Source organism: Taudactylus pleione, unplaced genomic scaffold, assembly GCF_031769625.1.
Source record: "Taudactylus pleione unplaced genomic scaffold, aTauple2 ptg000261l, whole genome shotgun sequence".
In the NCBI taxonomy this organism is placed as follows: domain Eukaryota; kingdom Metazoa; phylum Chordata; class Amphibia; order Anura; family Myobatrachidae; genus Taudactylus; species Taudactylus pleione.
The window spans coordinates 2,628,874-2,646,297 of record NW_028284663.1 but is presented as its reverse complement, the minus strand read 5'-3'; positions in this window follow the sequence as shown (position 1 = coordinate 2,646,297).

The window sequence follows — 17,424 nt, the reverse complement described above, 5'->3', positions numbered from 1 at the left end:
GTGTGTGACTGCGGGTGTATCTGCATGTGAAACGCTACATTACAGTGTCACAGAGGCTGCGGCATATCTATATTCTGTGTGTGACTGCGGGTGTATCTGCATGTGAGACGCTACGTTACAGTGTCACAGCGGCTGAAGCATGTCTGTATTCTGTGTGTGACTGCGGGTGTATCTGCATGTGAGACGCTACGTTACAGTGTCACAGCGGCTGCAGCATGCCTATATTCTGTGTGTGACTGCGGCTGTATCTGCATGTGATACGCTACGTTACAGTGTCACAGCGGCTGCAGCATGCCTATATTCTGTGTGTGACTGCGGCTGTATCTGCATGTGAGACGCTACGTTACAGTGTCATAGCGGCTCCAGCATGCCTATATTCTGCGTGTGACTGCGGGTGTATCTGCATGCGGCATGTCTATATTCTGTGTGTGACTGCGTCTGTATCTGCATGTGAAACGCTACATTACAGTGTCACAGCGGCTGCGGCATGTCTATATTCTGTGTGTGACTGCGGGTGTATCTGCATGTGAAACTCTACGTTACAGTGTCACAACGGCTGCGGCATGCCTATATTCTGTGTGTGACTGCGGGTATATCTGCATGTGATACGCTACGTTACAGTGTCACAGCGGCTGCGGCATGCCTATATTCTGTGTGTGACTGCGGCTGTATCTGCATGTGAGACGCTACGTTACACTGTCACAGCGGCTGCGGCATTCCTATATTCTGTGTGTGACTGCGGGTGTATCTGCATGTGAGACGCTACGTTACAGTGTCACAGCGGCTGCGGCATGCCTATGTTCTGTGTGTGACTGCGTGTGTATCTGCATGTGAGACGCTACGTTACAGGGTCACAGCGGCTGCAGCATGCCTATATTCTGTGTGTGACTGCGGCTGTACCTGCATGTGAGACGCTACGATACAGTGTCACAGCGGCTGCTGCATGCCTATATTCTGTGTGTGACTGCGGGTGTATCTGCATGTGAGACGCTACGTTACAGTGTCGCAGCGTCTGCGGAAAGCCTATATACTGTGTGTGACTGCGGGTGTATCTGCATGTGAGACGCTATGTTACAGTGTCACAGCAGCTGCAGCATGTCTATATTCTGTGTGTGACTGCGGGTGTATCTGCAAGTGAAACTCTACGTTACAGTGTCACAGCGGCTGCGGCATGCCTATATTCTGTGTGTGACTGCAGGTATATCTGCATGTGAGACGCTATGTTACAGTGTCACAGCGGCTGCGGCATGCCTATATTCTGTGTGTGACTGCGGCAGTATCTGCATGTGAGACGCTACGTTACACTGTCACAGCGGCTGCGGCATTCCTATATTCTGTGTGTGACTGCGGGTGTATCTGCATGTGAGACGCTACGTTACAGTGTCACAGCGGCTGCGGCATGCCTATGTTCTGTGTGTGACTGCGGGTGTATCTGCATGTGAGACGCTACGTTACAGGGTCACAGCGGCTGCAGCATGCCTATATTCTGTGTGTGACTGCGGCTGTACCTGCATGTGAGACGCTACGATACAGTGTCACAGCGGCTGCTGCATGCCTATATTCTGTGTGTGACTGCGGGTGTATCTGCATGTGAGACGCTACATTACAGTGTCACAGCGGCTGCAGCATGCCTATATTCTGTGTGTGACTGCGGGAGTATCTGCATGTGAGACGCTACGTTACAGTGTCACAGCGGATGCGGCATGCCTATATTCTGTGTGTGACTGCGGGTGTATCTGCATGTGAAACGCTACATTACAGTGTCACAACGGCTGCGGCTTGCCTATATTCTGTGTGTGACTGCGGCTGTATCTGCATGTGTGTCACAGCGGATGCGGCATGCCTATATTCTGTGTGTGACTGCGGGTGTATCTGCATGTGAAACGCTACATTACAGTGTCACAACGGCTGCGGCTTGCCTATATTCTGTGTGTGACTGCGGCTGTATCTGCATGTGAGGCGCTACGTTACAGTGTCACAGCGGCTACGGCATGCCTATATTCTGTGTGTGACTGCGGGTGTATCTGCATGTGAGACGCTATGTTACAGTGTCACAGCGGCTGCAGCATGTCTATATTCTGTGTGTGACTGCGAGTGTATCTGCATGTGAAACGCTATGTTACAGTGTCACAGCGGCTGCAGCATGCCTATATTCTGTGTGTGACTGCGGGTGTATCTGCATGTGAAACGCTACGTTACAGTGTCACAGCGACTGCAGCATGCCTATATTCTGTGTGTGACTGCGGGTATATCTGCATGTGAGACTCTATGTTACAGTGTCACAGCGGCTGCAGCATGTCTATATTCTGTGTGTGACTGCGGGTGTATCTGCATGTGCGATGCTACGTTACAGTGTCACAGCGGCTGCAGCATGCCTATATTCTGTGTGTGACTGCGGGTGTATCTGTATGTGAAACGCTATGTTACAGTGTCACAGTAGCTGCAGCATGCATATATTCTGTGTGTGACTGCAGGTGTATCTGCATGTGAGACGCTACATTACAGTGTCACAGCGACTGCAGTATGCCTATATTCTGTGTGTGACTGCGGGTGTATCTGCATGTGAGACAATACGTTACAGTGTCACAGTGGCTGCGGCATGTCTATATTCTGTGTGTGACTGCGGGTGTATCTGCATGTGAAACGCTACATTACAGTGTCACAGAGGCTGCGGCATATCTATATTCTGTGTGTGACTGCGGGTGTATCTGCATGTGAGACGCTACGTTACAGTGTCACAGCGGCTGAAGCATGTCTGTATTCTGTGTGTGACTGCGGGTGTATCTGCATGTGAGACGCTACGTTACAGTGTCACAGCGGCTGCAGCATGCCTATATTCTGTGTGTGACTGCGGCTGTATCTGCATGTGATACGCTACGTTACAGTGTCACAGCGGCTGCAGCATGCCTATATTCTGTGTGTGACTGCGGCTGTATCTGCATGTGAGACGCTACGTTACAGTGTCATAGCGGCTCCAGCATGCCTATATTCTGCGTGTGACTGCGGGTGTATCTGCATGCGGCATGTCTATATTCTGTGTGTGACTGCGTCTGTATCTGCATGTGAATCGCTTCGTTACAGTGTCACAGCGGCTGCGGCATGTCTGTATTCTGTGTGTGACTGCGGGTATATCTGCATGTGAGACTCTATGTTACAGTGTCACAGCGGCTGCAGCATGTCTATATTCTGTGTGTGACTGCGGGTGTATCTGCATGTGCGATGCTACGTTACAGTGTCACAGCGGCTGCAGCATGCCTATATTCTGTGTGTGACTGCGGGTGTATCTGTATGTGAAACGCTATGTTACAGTGTCACAGTAGCTGCAGCATGCCTATATACTGTGTGTGACTGCGGGTGTATCTGCATGTGAAACGCTACATTACAGTGTCACAGCGACTGCAGCATGCCTATATTCTGTGTGTGACTGCGGGTATATCTGCATGTGAGACGCTACGTTACAGTGTCACAGCGGCTGCGGCATGCCTATATTCTGTGTGTGACTGCGGCTGTATCTGCATGTGAGACGCTACGTTACACTGTCACAGCGGCTGCGGCATTCCTATATTCTGTGTGTGACTGCGGGTGTATCTGCATGTGAGACGCTACATTACAGTGTCACAGCGGCTGCGGCATGCCTATGTTCTGTGTGTGACTGCGGGTGTATCTGCATGTGAGACGCTACGTTACAGGGTCACAGCGGCTGCAGCATGCCTATATTCTGTGTGTGACTGCGGCTGTACCTGCATGTGAGACGCTACGTTACAGTGTCACAGTGGCTGCAGCATGCCTATATTCTTTGTGTGACTGCGGGTGCATCTGCATGTGAAACGCTATGATACAGTGTCACAGCGGCTGCAGCATGCCTATATTCTGTGTGTGACTGCGGGTGTATCTGCATGTGAAACGCTATGTTACAGTGTCACAGTAACTGCAGCATGCCTATATTCTGTGTGTGACTGCGGGTGTATCTGCAAGTGAGACACTACGTTACAGTGTCACAGCGACTGCAGTATGCCTATATTCTGTGTGTGACTGCGGGTGTATCTGCATGTGAGACAATACGTTACAGTGTCACAGTGGCTGCGGCATGTCTATATTCTGTGTGTGACTGCGGGTGTATCTGCATGTGAAACGCTACATTACAGTGTCACAGCGGCTGCGGCATCCCTATATTCTGTGTGTGACTGCGGGTGTATCTGCATGTGAAACGCTACATTACAGTGTCACAGCGGCTGCGGCATGTCTATATTCTGTGTGTGACTGCGGGTGTATCTGCATGTGAAACTCTACGTTACAGTGTCACAGCGACTGCAGCATGCCTATATTCTGTGTGTGACTGCGGGTATATCTGCATGTGAGACGCTACTTTACAGTGTCACAGCGGCTGCGGCATGCCTATATTCTGTGTGTGACTGCGGCTGTATCTGCATGTGAGACGCTACGTTACACTGTCACAGCGGCTGCGGCATTCCTATATTCTGTGTGTGACTGCGGGTGTATCTGCATGTGAGACGCTACGTTACAGTGTCACAGCGGCTGCGGCATGCCTATGTTCTGTGTGTGACTGCGGGTGTATCTGCATGTGAGACGCTACGTTACAGGGTCACAGCGGCTGCAGCATGCCTATATTCTGTGTGTGACTGCGGCTGTACCTGCATGTGAGACGCTACGATACAGTGTCACAGCGGCTGCTGCATGCCTATATTCTGTGTGTGACTGCGGGTGTATCTGCATGTGAGACGCTACATTACAGTGTCACAGCGGCTGCAGCATGCCTATATTCTGTGTGTGACTGCGGGAGTATCTGCATGTGAGACGCTACGTTACAGTGTCACAGCGGATGCGGCATGCCTATATTCTGTGTGTGACTGCGGGTGTATCTGCATGTGAAACGCTACATTACAGTGTCACAACGGCTGCGGCTTGCCTATATTCTGTGTGTGACTGCGGCTGTATCTGCATGTGAGACGCTACGTTACAGTGTCACAGCGGCTACGGCATGCCTATATTCTGTGTGTGACTGCGGGTGTATCTGCATGTGAGACGCTATGTTACAGTGTCACAGCGGCTGCAGCATGTCTATATTCTGTGTGTGACTGCGGGTGTATCTGCATGTGAAACGCTATGTTACAGTGTCACAGCGGCTGCAGCATGCCTATATTCTGTGTGTGACTGCGGGTGTATCTGCATGTGAAACGCTACGTTACAGTGTCACAGCGACTGCAGCATTCCTATATTCTGTGTGTGACTGCGGGTATATCTGCATGTGAGACTCTATGTTACAGTGTCACAGCGGCTGCAGCATGTCTATATTCTGTGTGTGAGTGCGGGTGTATTTGCATGTGCGATGCTACGTTACAGTGTCACAGCGGCTGCAGCATGCCTATATTCTGTGTGTGACTGCGGGTGTATCTGTATGTGAAACGCTATGTTACAGTGTCACAGTAGCTGCAGCATGCATATATTCTGTGTGTGACTGCGGGTGTATCTGCATGTGAGACGCTACATTACAGTGTCACAGCGACTGCAGTATGCCTATATTCTGTGTGTGACTGCGGGTGTATCTGCATGTGAGACAATACGTTACAGTGTCACAGTGGCTGCGGCATGTCTATATTCTGTGTGTGACTGCGGGTGTATCTGCATGTGAAACGCTACATTACAGTGTCACAGAGGCTGCGGCATATCTATATTCTGTGTGTGACTGCTGGTGTATCTGCATGTGAGACGCTACGTTACAGTGTCACAGCGGCTGAAGCATGTCTGTATTCTGTGTGTGACTGCGGGTGTATCTGCATGTGAGACGCTACGTTACAGTGTCACAGCGGCTGCAGCATGCCTATATTCTGTGTGTGACTGCGGCTGTATCTGCATGTGATACGCTACGTTACAGTGTCACAGCGGCTGCAGCATGCCTATATTCTGTGTGTGACTGCGGCTGTATCTGCATGTGAGACGCTACGTTACAGTGTCATAGCGGCTCCAGCATGCCTATATTCTGCGTGTGACTACGGGTGTATCTGCATGCGGCATGTCTATATTCTGTGTGTGACTGCGTCTGTATCTGCATGTGAATCGCTACGTTACAGTGTCACAGCGGCTGCGGCATGTCTGTATTCTGTGTGTGACTGCGGGTATATCTGCATGTGAGACTCTATGTTACAGTGTCACAGCGGCTGCAGCATGTCAATATTCTGTGTGTGACTGCGGGTGTATCTGCATGTGCGATGCTACGTTACAGTGTCACAGCGGCTGCAGCATGCCTATATTCTGTGTGTGACTGCGGGTGTATCTGTATGTGAAACGCTATGTTACAGTGTCACAGTAGCTGCAGCATGCCTATATTCTGTGTGTGACTGCGGGTGTATCTGCATGTGAAACGCTACGTTACAGTGTCACAGCGACTGCAGCATGCCTATATTCTGTATGTGACTGCGGGTATATCTGCATGTGAGACGCTACGTTACAGTGTCACAGCGGCTGCGGCATGCCTATATTCTGTGTGTGACTGCGGCTGTATCTGCATGTGAGACGCTACGTTACACTGTCACAGCGGCTGCGGCATTCCTATATTCTGTGTGTGACTGCGGGTGTATCTGCATGTGAGACGCTACGTTACAGTGTCACAGCGGCTGCGGCATGCCTATGTTCTGTGTGTGACTGCGGGTGTATCTGCATGTGAGACGCTACGTTACAGGGTCACAGCGGCTGCAGCATGCCTATATTCTGTGTGTGACTGCGGCTGTACCTGCATGTGAGACGCTACGTTACAGTGTCACAGTGGCTGCAGCATGCCTATATTCTTTGTGTGACTGCGGGTGCATCTGCATGTGAAACGCTATGATACAGTGTCACAGCGGATGCAGCATGCCTATATTCTGTGTGTGACTGCGGGTGTATCTGCATGTGAAATGCTATGTTACAGTGTCACAGTAACTGCAGCATGCCTATATTCTGTGTGTGACTGCGGGTGTTTCTGCATGTGAGACACTACGTTACAGTGTCACAGCGACTGCAGTATGCCTATATTCTGTGTGTGACTGCGGGTGTATCTGCATGTGAGACAATACGTTACAGTGTCACAGTGGCTGCGGCATGTCTATATTCTGTGTGTGACTGCGGGTGTATCTGCATGTGAAACGCTACATTACAGTGTCACAGCGGCTGCGGCATCCCTATATTCTGTGTGTGACTGCGGGTGTATCTGCATGTGAAACGCTACATTACAGTGTCACAGCGGCTGCGGCATGTCTATATTCTGTGTGTGACTGCGGGTGTATCTGCATGTGAAACTCTACGTTACAGTGTCACAGCGACTGCAGCATGCCTATATTCTGTGTGTGACTGCGGGTATATCTGCATGTGAGACGCTACGTTACAGTGTCACAGCGGCTGCGGCATGCCTATATTCTGTGTGTGACTGCGGCTGTATCTGCATGTGAGACGCTACGTTACACTGTCACAGCGGCTGCGGCATTCCTATATTCTGTGTGTGACTGCGGGTGTATCTGCATGTGAGACGCTACGTTACAGTGTCACAGCGGCTGCGGCATGCCTATGTTCTGTGTGTGACTGCGGGTGTATCTGCATGTGAGACGCTACGTTACAGGGTCACAGCGGCTGCAGCATGCCTATATTCTGTGTGTGACTGCGGCTGTACCTGCATGTGAGACGCTACGATACAGTGTCACAGCGGCTGCTGCATGCCTATATTCTGTGTGTGACTGCGGGTGTATCTGCATGTGAGACGCTACATTACCGTGTCACAGCGGCTGCAGCATGCCTATATTCTGTGTGTGACTGCGGGAGTATCTGCATGTGAGACGCTACGTTACAGTGTCACAGCGGATGCGGCATGCCTATATTCTGTGTGTGACTGCGGGTGTATCTGCATGTGAAACGCTACATTACAGTGTCACAACGGCTGCGGCTTGCCTATATTCTGTGTGTGACTGCGGCTGTATCTGCATGTGAGACGCTACGTTACAGTGTCACAGCGGCTACGGCATGCCTATATTCTGTGTGTGACTGCGGGTGTATCTGCATGTGAGACGCTATGTTACAGTGTCACAGCGGCTGCAGCATGTCTATATTCTGTGTGTGACTGCGGGTGTATCTGCATGTGAAACGCTATGTTACAGTGTCACAGCGGCTGCAGCATGCCTATATTCTGTGTGTGACTGCGGGTGTATCTGCATGTGAAACGCTACGTTACAGTGTCACAGCGACTGCAGCATGCCTATATTCTGTGTGTGACTGCGGGTATATCTGCATGTGAGACTCTATGTTACAGTGTCACAGCGGCTGCAGCATGTCTATATTCTGTGTGTGACTGCGGGTGTATCTGCATGTGCGATGCTACGTTACAGTGTCACAGCGGCTGCAGCATGCCTATATTCTGTGTGTGACTGCGGGTGTATCTGTATGTGAAACGCTATGTTACAGTGTCACAGTAGCTGCAGCATGCATATATTCTGTGTGTGACTGCGGGTGTATCTGCATGTGAGACGCTACATTACAGTGTCACAGTGGCTGCGGCATGTCTATATTCTGTGTGTGACTGCGGGTGTATCTGCATGTGAAACGCTACGTTACAGTGTCACAGCGGCTGAAGCATGTCTGTATTCTGTGTGTGACTGCGGGTGTATCTGCATGTGAGACGCTACGTTACAGTGTCACAGCGGCTGCAGCATGCCTATATTCTGTGTGTGACTGCGGCTGTACCTGCATGTGATACGCTACGTTACAGTGTCACAGCGGCTGCAGCATGCCTATATTCTGTGTGTGACTGCGGCTGTATCTGCATGTGAGACGCTACGTTACAGTGTCATAGCGGCTCCAGCATGCCTATATTCTGCGTGTGACTGCGTCTGTATCTGCATGTGAATCGCTTCGTTACAGTGTCACAGCGGCTGCGGCATGTCTGTATTCTGTGTGTGACTGCGGGTATATCTGCATGTGAGACTCTATGTTACAGTGTCACAGCGGCTGCAGCATGTCTATATTCTGTGTGTGACTGCGGGTGTATCTGCATGTGCGATGCTACGTTACAGTGTCACAGCGGCTGCAGCATGCCTATATTCTGTGTGTGACTGCGGGTGTATCTGTATGTGAAACGCTATGTTACAGTGTCACAGTAGCTGCAGCATGCCTATATTCTGTGTGTGACTGCGGGTGTATCTGCATGTGAAACGCTACGTTACAGTGTCACAGCGACTGCAGCATGCCTATATTCTGTGTGTGACTGCGGGTATATCTGCATGTGAGACGCTACGTTACAGTGTCATAGCGGCTGCGGCATGCCTATATTCTGTGTGTGACTGCGGCTGTATCTGCATGTGAGACGCTACGTTACACTGTCACAGCGGCTGCGGCATTCCTATATTCTGTGTGTGACTGCGGGTGTATCTGCATGTGAGACGCTACGTTACAGTGTCACAGCGGCTGCGGCATGCCTATGTTCTGTGTGTGACTGCGGGTGTATCTGCATGTGAGACGCTACGTTACAGGGTCACAGCGGCTGCAGCATGCCTATATTCTGTGTGTGACTGCGGCTGTACCTGCATGTGAGACGCTACGTTACAGTGTCACAGTGGCTGCAGCATGCCTATATTCTTTGTGTGACTGCGGGTGCATCTGCATGTGAAACGCTATGATACAGTGTCACAGCGGCTGCAGCATGCCTATATTCTGTGTGTGACTGCGGGTGTATCTGCATGTGAAACGCTATGTTACAGTGTCACAGTAACTGCAGCATGCCTATATTCTGTGTGTGACTGCGGGTGTATCTGCATGTGAGACACTACGTTACAGTGTCACAGCGACTGCGGCATGTCTATATTCTGTGTGTGACTGCGGGTGTATCTGCATGTGAAACGCTACATTACAGTGTCACAGCGGCTGCGGCATCCCTATATTCTGTGTGTGACTGCGGGTGTATCTGCATGTGAAACGCTACATTACAGTGTCACAGCGGCTGCGGCATGTCTATATTCTGTGTGTGACTGCGGGTGTATCTGCATGTGAAACTCTACGTTACAGTGTCACAACGGCTGCGGCATGCCTATATTCTGTGTGTGACTGCGGGTATATCTGCATGTGAGATGCTACGTTACAGTGTCACAGCGGCTGCGACATGCCTATATTCTGTGTGTGACTGCGGCTGTATCTGCATGTGAGACGCTACGTTACACTGTCACAGCGGCTGCGGCATTCCTATATTCTGTGTGTGACTGCGGGTGTATCTGCATGTGAGACGCTACGTTACAGTGTCACAGCGGCTGCGGCATGCCTATGTTCTGTGTGTGACTGCGGGTGTATCTGCATGTGAGACGCTACGTTACAGGGTCACAGCGGCTGTAGCATGCCTATATTCTGTGTGTGACTGCGGTTGTACCTGCATGTGAGACGCTACGTTACAGTGTCACAGCGGCTGCAGCATGTCTATATTCTGTGTGTGACTGAGGGTGTATCTGCATGTGACAGGCTACGTTACAGTGTCACAGCGGCTGCAGCATGCCTATATTCTGTGTGTGACTGCGGCTGTATCTGCATGTGAGACGCTACGTTACAGTGTCATAGCGACTGCAGCATCCTATATTCTGTGTGTGACTGCGGCTGTATCTGCATGTGAAACGCTACGTTACAGTGTCACAACGGCTGCGGCATGTCTGTATTCTGTGTGTGACTGCGGGTGTATCTGCATGTGAGACACTACGTTACAGTGTCACAGTGGCTGCAGCATGCCTATATTCTGTGTGTGACTGCGGCTGTATCTGCATGTGAGACGCTACATTACAGTGTCATAGCGGCTGCAGCATGCCTGTATTCTGTGTGTGACTGCGGGTGTATCTGCATGTGAGACGCTATGTTACAGTGTCACAGCGGCTGCAGCATGTCTATAGTCTGTGTATGACTGCGGCTGTATCTGCATGTGAGACGCTACATTACAGTGTCATAGCGGCTGCAGCATGCCTGTATTCTGTGTGTGACTGCGGCTGTAGCTGCATGTGAGACGCTACGTTACAGTGACACTGTAACGTAGTATCTCACATGCAGATACAGCTGCAGTCACACACAGAATATAGAAATGCTGCAGCCACTGTGACACTGTAACGTAGCGTCTCACATGCAGATACACCAGCAGTCACACACAGAATATAGACATGCTGCAGCTGCTGTGACACTGTAATGTAGCATTTCACATGCAGATACACCCGCAGTCACACACAGAATATAGACATGCCGCAGCCGCTGTGACACTGTAACGTATTGTCTCACATGCAGATACACCCGCAGTCACACACAGAATATAGGCATACTGCAGTCGCTGTGACACTGTAACATAGCGTCTCACATGCAGATACACCAGCAGTCACACACAGAATATAGGCATGCTGCAGCTGCTGTGACACTGAAACATAGCGTTTCACATGCAGATACACCTGCAGTCACACACAGAATATAGGCATGCTGCAGCCGCTGTGACACTGTATCATAGCGTTTCACATGCAGATACACCCGCAGTCACACACAGAATATAGACATGCTGCAGCGGCTGTGACACTGTAACGTAGCGTCTCACATGCAGGTACAGCCGCAGTCACACACAGAATATAGAAATGCCGCAGCCGCTGTGACACTGTAACGTAGCGTCTCACATGCAGGTACAGCCACAGTCACACACAGAATATAGACATGCTGCAGGCGCTGTGACACTGTAATGTAGCGTCTCACATGCAGATACACCCGCAGTCACACACAGAATATAGACATGCTGCAGCCACTGTGACACTGTAACGTAGCGTCTCACATGCAGGTACAGCCGCAGTCACACACAGAATATAGACATGCTGCAGCCGCTGTGACCCTGTAACGTAGCGTCTCACATGCAGATACACCCGCAGTCACACACAGAACATAGGCATGCCGCAGCCGCTGTGACACTGTAACGTAGCGTCTCACATGCAGATATACCCGCAGTCACACACAGAATATAGGCATGCCGCAGCCGCTGTAACACTGTAACATAGCGTCTCACATGCAGATACAGCCGCAGTCACACACAGAACATGGGCATGCCACAGCCGCTGTGACACTGTAACGTAGCGTCTCACATGCAGATACAGCCGCAGTCACACACAGAATATAGGCATGCCGCAGCCGCTGTGACACTGTAACGTAGTGTCTTACATACAGATACACCCGCAGTCACACACAGAATATAGACATGCCGCAGCCGTTGTGACACTGTAACGTAGTATCTCACATGCAGATACAGCTGCAGTCACACACAGAATATAGACATGCCGCAGCCGCTATGACACTGTAACGTATTGTCTCACATGCAGATACACCCGCAGTCACACACAGAATATAGGCATACTGCAGTCGCTGTGACACTGTAACGTAGCGTCTCACATGCAAATACACCCGCAGTCACACACAGAATTTAGGCATGCTGCAGCTGCTGTGACACTGTAACATAGCGTTTCACATGCAGATACACCCGCTGTCACACACAGAATATAGGCATGCTGCAGCCGCTGTGACTCTGTAACGTAGCGTCTCACATGCAGATACACCCGCAGTCACACACAGAATATAAGCATGCTGCAGCCGCTGTGACACTGTAACGTAGCGTCTCACATGCAGATACACTCGCAGTCACACACAGAATATAGGCATGCTGCAGCCTCTGTGACACAGTAACGTAGCGTCTCACATGCAGATACACCCGCAGTCACACACAGAATATAGACATGCCGCAGCCGCTGTGACACTGTAACGTAGCGTCTCACATGCAGATACAGATGCAGTCACACTCAGAATATAGACATGCCGCAGCCGCTGTGACACTGTAACGTAGCGTCTCACATGCAGATACACCCGCAGTCACACAGAATATAGACATGCTGCAGCGGCTGTGACACTGTAACGTAGCATCTCACATGCAGATACACCCGCAGTCACACACAGAATATAGGCATGCTGCAGCCGCTGTGACACTGTAACGTAGCGTCTCAAATGCAGATACACCCGCAGTCACACACAGAATATAGGCATGCTGCAGCCGCTGTGACACTGTAACGTAGCGTCTCACATGCAGATACACTCGCAGTCACACACACAATATAGGCATGCTGCAGCCTCTGTGACACAGTAACGTAGCGTCTCACATGCAGATACACCCGCAGTCACACACAGAATATAGACATGCCGCAGCCGCTGTGACACTGTAACATAGCGTCTCACATGCAGATACAGACGCAGTCACACTCAGAATATAGACATGCCGCAGCCGCTGTGACACTGTAACGTAGCGTATCACATGCAGATACAGCCGCAGTCACACACAGACTATAGAGATGCTGCAGCCGCTGTGACACTGTAACGTAGCGTCTCACATGCAGATACACCCGCAGTCACACACAGAATATAGGCATGCTGCAGCCGCTATGACACTGTAATGTAGCGTCTCACATGCAGATACAGCCGCAGTCACACACGTTACAGTGTCACAGCGGCTGCGACATGTCTATATTCTGTGTGTTACTGCGTCTGTATCTGCATGTGAGACGCTACGTTACAGTGTCACAGCGGCTGTGGCATGTCTATATTCTGTGTGTGACTGCGGGTGTATCTGCATGTGAATCACTACGTTACAGTGTCACAGCGGCTGCAGCATGCCTATATTCTGTGTGTGACTGCGGGTTTATCTGCATGTGAAACGCTACGTTACAGTGTCACAGCGGCTGCAGCATGCCTATATTCTGTGTGTGACTGCGGGTGTATCTGCATGTGAGACGCTACGTTACAGTGTCACAGCGGCTGCAGCATGCCTATATTCTGTGTGTGACTGCGGGTGTATCTGCATGTGAGACGCTATGTTACAGTGTCACAGCGGCTGCAGCATGTCTATATTCTGTGTGTGACTGCGGGTGTATCTGCATGTGCGATGCTACGTTACAGTGTCACAGCGGCTGCAGCATGTCTATATTCTGTGTGTTACTGCGGGTGCATCTGCATGTGAAACGCTACGTTACAGTGTCACAGCCGCTGCAGCATGCCTATATTCTGTGTGTGACTGCAGCTGTATCTGCATGTGAGATACTACGTTACAGTGTCACAACGGCTGCGGCATGTCTATATTCTGTGTGTGACTGCGGGTGTATCTGTATGTGAGACGCTACGTTACAGTGTCACAGAGGCTGCAGCATGCCTATATTCTGTGTGTGACTGCGAGTGTATCTGCATGTGAGACGCTACGTTACAGTGTCACAGCGGCTGCAGCATGCCTATATTCTGTGTGTGACTGCGGGTGTATCTGCATGTGAGACGCTATGTTACAGTGTCACAGCGGCTATGGCATATCTATATTCTGTGTGTGACTGCGGCTGTATCTGCATGTGAGACGCTACGTTACAGTGTCACAGCGGCTGCGGCATGCCTATATTCTGTGTGTGACAGTGGGTGTATCTGCATGTGAATTGCTACATTACAGTGTCACAGCGGCTGCAGCATGTCTATATTCTGTGTGTGACTGCGGGTGTATCTGCATGTGAGACGCTACGTTACAGTGTCACAGCGGCTGCGGCATGCCTATATTCTGTGTGTGACTGCGGGTGTATCTACATGTGAGACGCTACATTACAGTGTCACAGCGGCTGCAGCATGCCTATATTCTCTGTGTGACTGCGGGTGTATCTGCATGTGAAACGCTACGTTACAGTGTCACAGCGGCTGCAGCATGCCTATATTCTGTGTGTGACTGTGGGTGTATCTGCATGTGCGATGCTACGTTACAGTGTCACAGCGGCTGCAGCATGCCTATATTCTGTGTGTGACTGCGGCAGTATCTGCATGTGACAGGCTACGTTACAGTGTCACAGCGGCTGCAGCATGCCTATATTCTGTGTGTGACTGCGGCTGTATCTGCATGTGAGACGCTACGTTACAGTGTCATAGCGACTGCAGCATCCTATATTCTGTGTGTGACTGCGGCTGTATCTGCATGTGAAACGCTACGTTACAGTGTCACAGCGGCTGCGGCATGTCTGTATTCTGTGTGTGACTGCGGGTGTATCTGCATGTGAGACACTACGTTACAGTGTCACAGTGGCTGCAGCATGCCTATATTCTGTGTGTGACTGCGGCTGTATCTGCATGTGAGATGCTACATTACAGTGTCATAGCGGCTGCAGCATGTCTATAGTCTGTGTATGACTGCGGCTGTATCTGCATGTGAGACGCTACGTTACAGTGACACTGTAACGTAGTATCTCACATGCAGATACAGCTGCAGTCACACACAGAATATAGACATGCTGCAGCCACTGTGACACTGTAACGTAGCGTCTCACATGCAGATACACCAGCAGTCACACACAGAATATAGACATGCTGCAGCCGCTGTGACACTGTAATGTAGCATTTCACATGCAGATACACCCGCAGTCACACACAGAATATAGACATGCCGCAGCCGCTGTGACACTGTAACGTATTGTCTCACATGCAGATACACCCGCAGTCACACACAGAATATAGGCATACTGCAGTCGCTGTGACACTGTAACATAGCGTCTCACATGCAGATACACCAGCAGTCACACACAGAATATAGGCATGCTGCAGCTGCTGTGACACTGAAACATAGCGTTTCACATGCAGATACACCTGCAGTCACACACAGAATATAGGCATGCTGCAGCCGCTGTGACACTGTATCATAGCGTTTCACATGCAGATACACCCGCAGTCACACACAGAATATAGACATGCTGCAGCGGCTGTGACACTGTAACGTAGCGTCTCACATGCAGGTACAGCCGCAGTCACACACAGAATATAGAAATGCCGCAGCCGCTGTGACACTGTAACGTAGCGTCTCACATGCAGGTACAGCCACAGTCACACACAGAATATAGACATGCTGCAGGCGCTGTGACACTGTAATGTAGCGTCTCACATGCAGATACACCCGCAGTCACACACAGAATATAGACATGCTGCAGCCACTGTGACACTGTAACGTAGCGTCTCACATGCAGGTACAGCCGCAGTCACACACAGAATATAGACATGCTGCAGCCGCTGTGACCCTGTAACGTAGCGTCTCACATGCAGATACACCCGCAGTCACACACAGAACATAGGCATGCCGCAGCCGCTGTGACACTGTAACGTAGCGTCTCACATGCAGATATACCCGCAGTCACACACAGAATAAAGGCATGCCGCAGCCGCTGTGACACTGTAACGTAGCGTCTCACATGCAGATACAGCCGCAGTCACACACAGAATATAGGCATGCCGCAGCCGCTGTGACACTGTAACGTAGTATCTCACATACAGATACACCCGCAGTCACACACAGAATATAGACATGCCGCAGCCGTTGTGACACTGTAACGTAGTATCTCACATGCAGATACAGCTGCAGTCACACACAGAATATAGAAATGCCGCAGCCGCTATGACACTGTAACGTATTGTCTCACATGCAGATACACCCGCAGTCACACACAGAATATAGGCATACTGCAGTCGCTGTGACACTGTAACGTAGCGTCTCACATGCAGATACACCCGCAGTCACACACAGAATATAGGCATGCTGCAGCTGCTGTGACACTGTAACATAGCGTTTCACATGCAGATACACCCGCTGTCACACACAGAATATAGGCATGCTGCAGCCGCTGTGACACTGTAATGTAGCGTCTCACATGCAGATACAGCCGCAGTCACACACAGAATATAGGCATGCTGCAGCCGCTGTGACACTGTAACGTAGCGTCTCACATGCAGATACACTCGCAGTCACACACAGAATATAGGCATGCTGCAGCCTCTGTGACACAGTAACGTAGCGTCTCACATGCAGATACACCCGCAGTCACACAGAATACAGACATGCCGCAGCCGCTGTGACACTGTAACGTAGCGTCTCACATGCAGATACACCCGCAGTCACACAGAATACAGACATGCCGCAGCCGCTGTGACACTGTAACGTAGCGTATCACATGCATATACACCCGCAGTCACACACAGAATATAGGCATGCTGCAGCCGCTGTGACATTGTAACGTAGCGTCTCACATGCAGATACACCCGCAGTCACACACAGAATATAGGCATGCTGCAGCCGCTGTGACACTGTAACATAGCGTCTCACATGCAGATACAGCCGCAGTCACACACAGACTATAGACATGCTGCAGCCGCTGTGACACTGTAACGTAGCGTCTCACATGCAGATACACCCGCAGTCACACACAGAATATAGGCATGCTGCAGCCGCTATGACACTGTAATGTAGCGTCTCACATGCAGATACAGCCGCAGTCACACACGTTACAGTGTCACAGCGGCTGCGACATGTCTATATTCTGTGTGTGACTGCGTCTGTATCTGCAT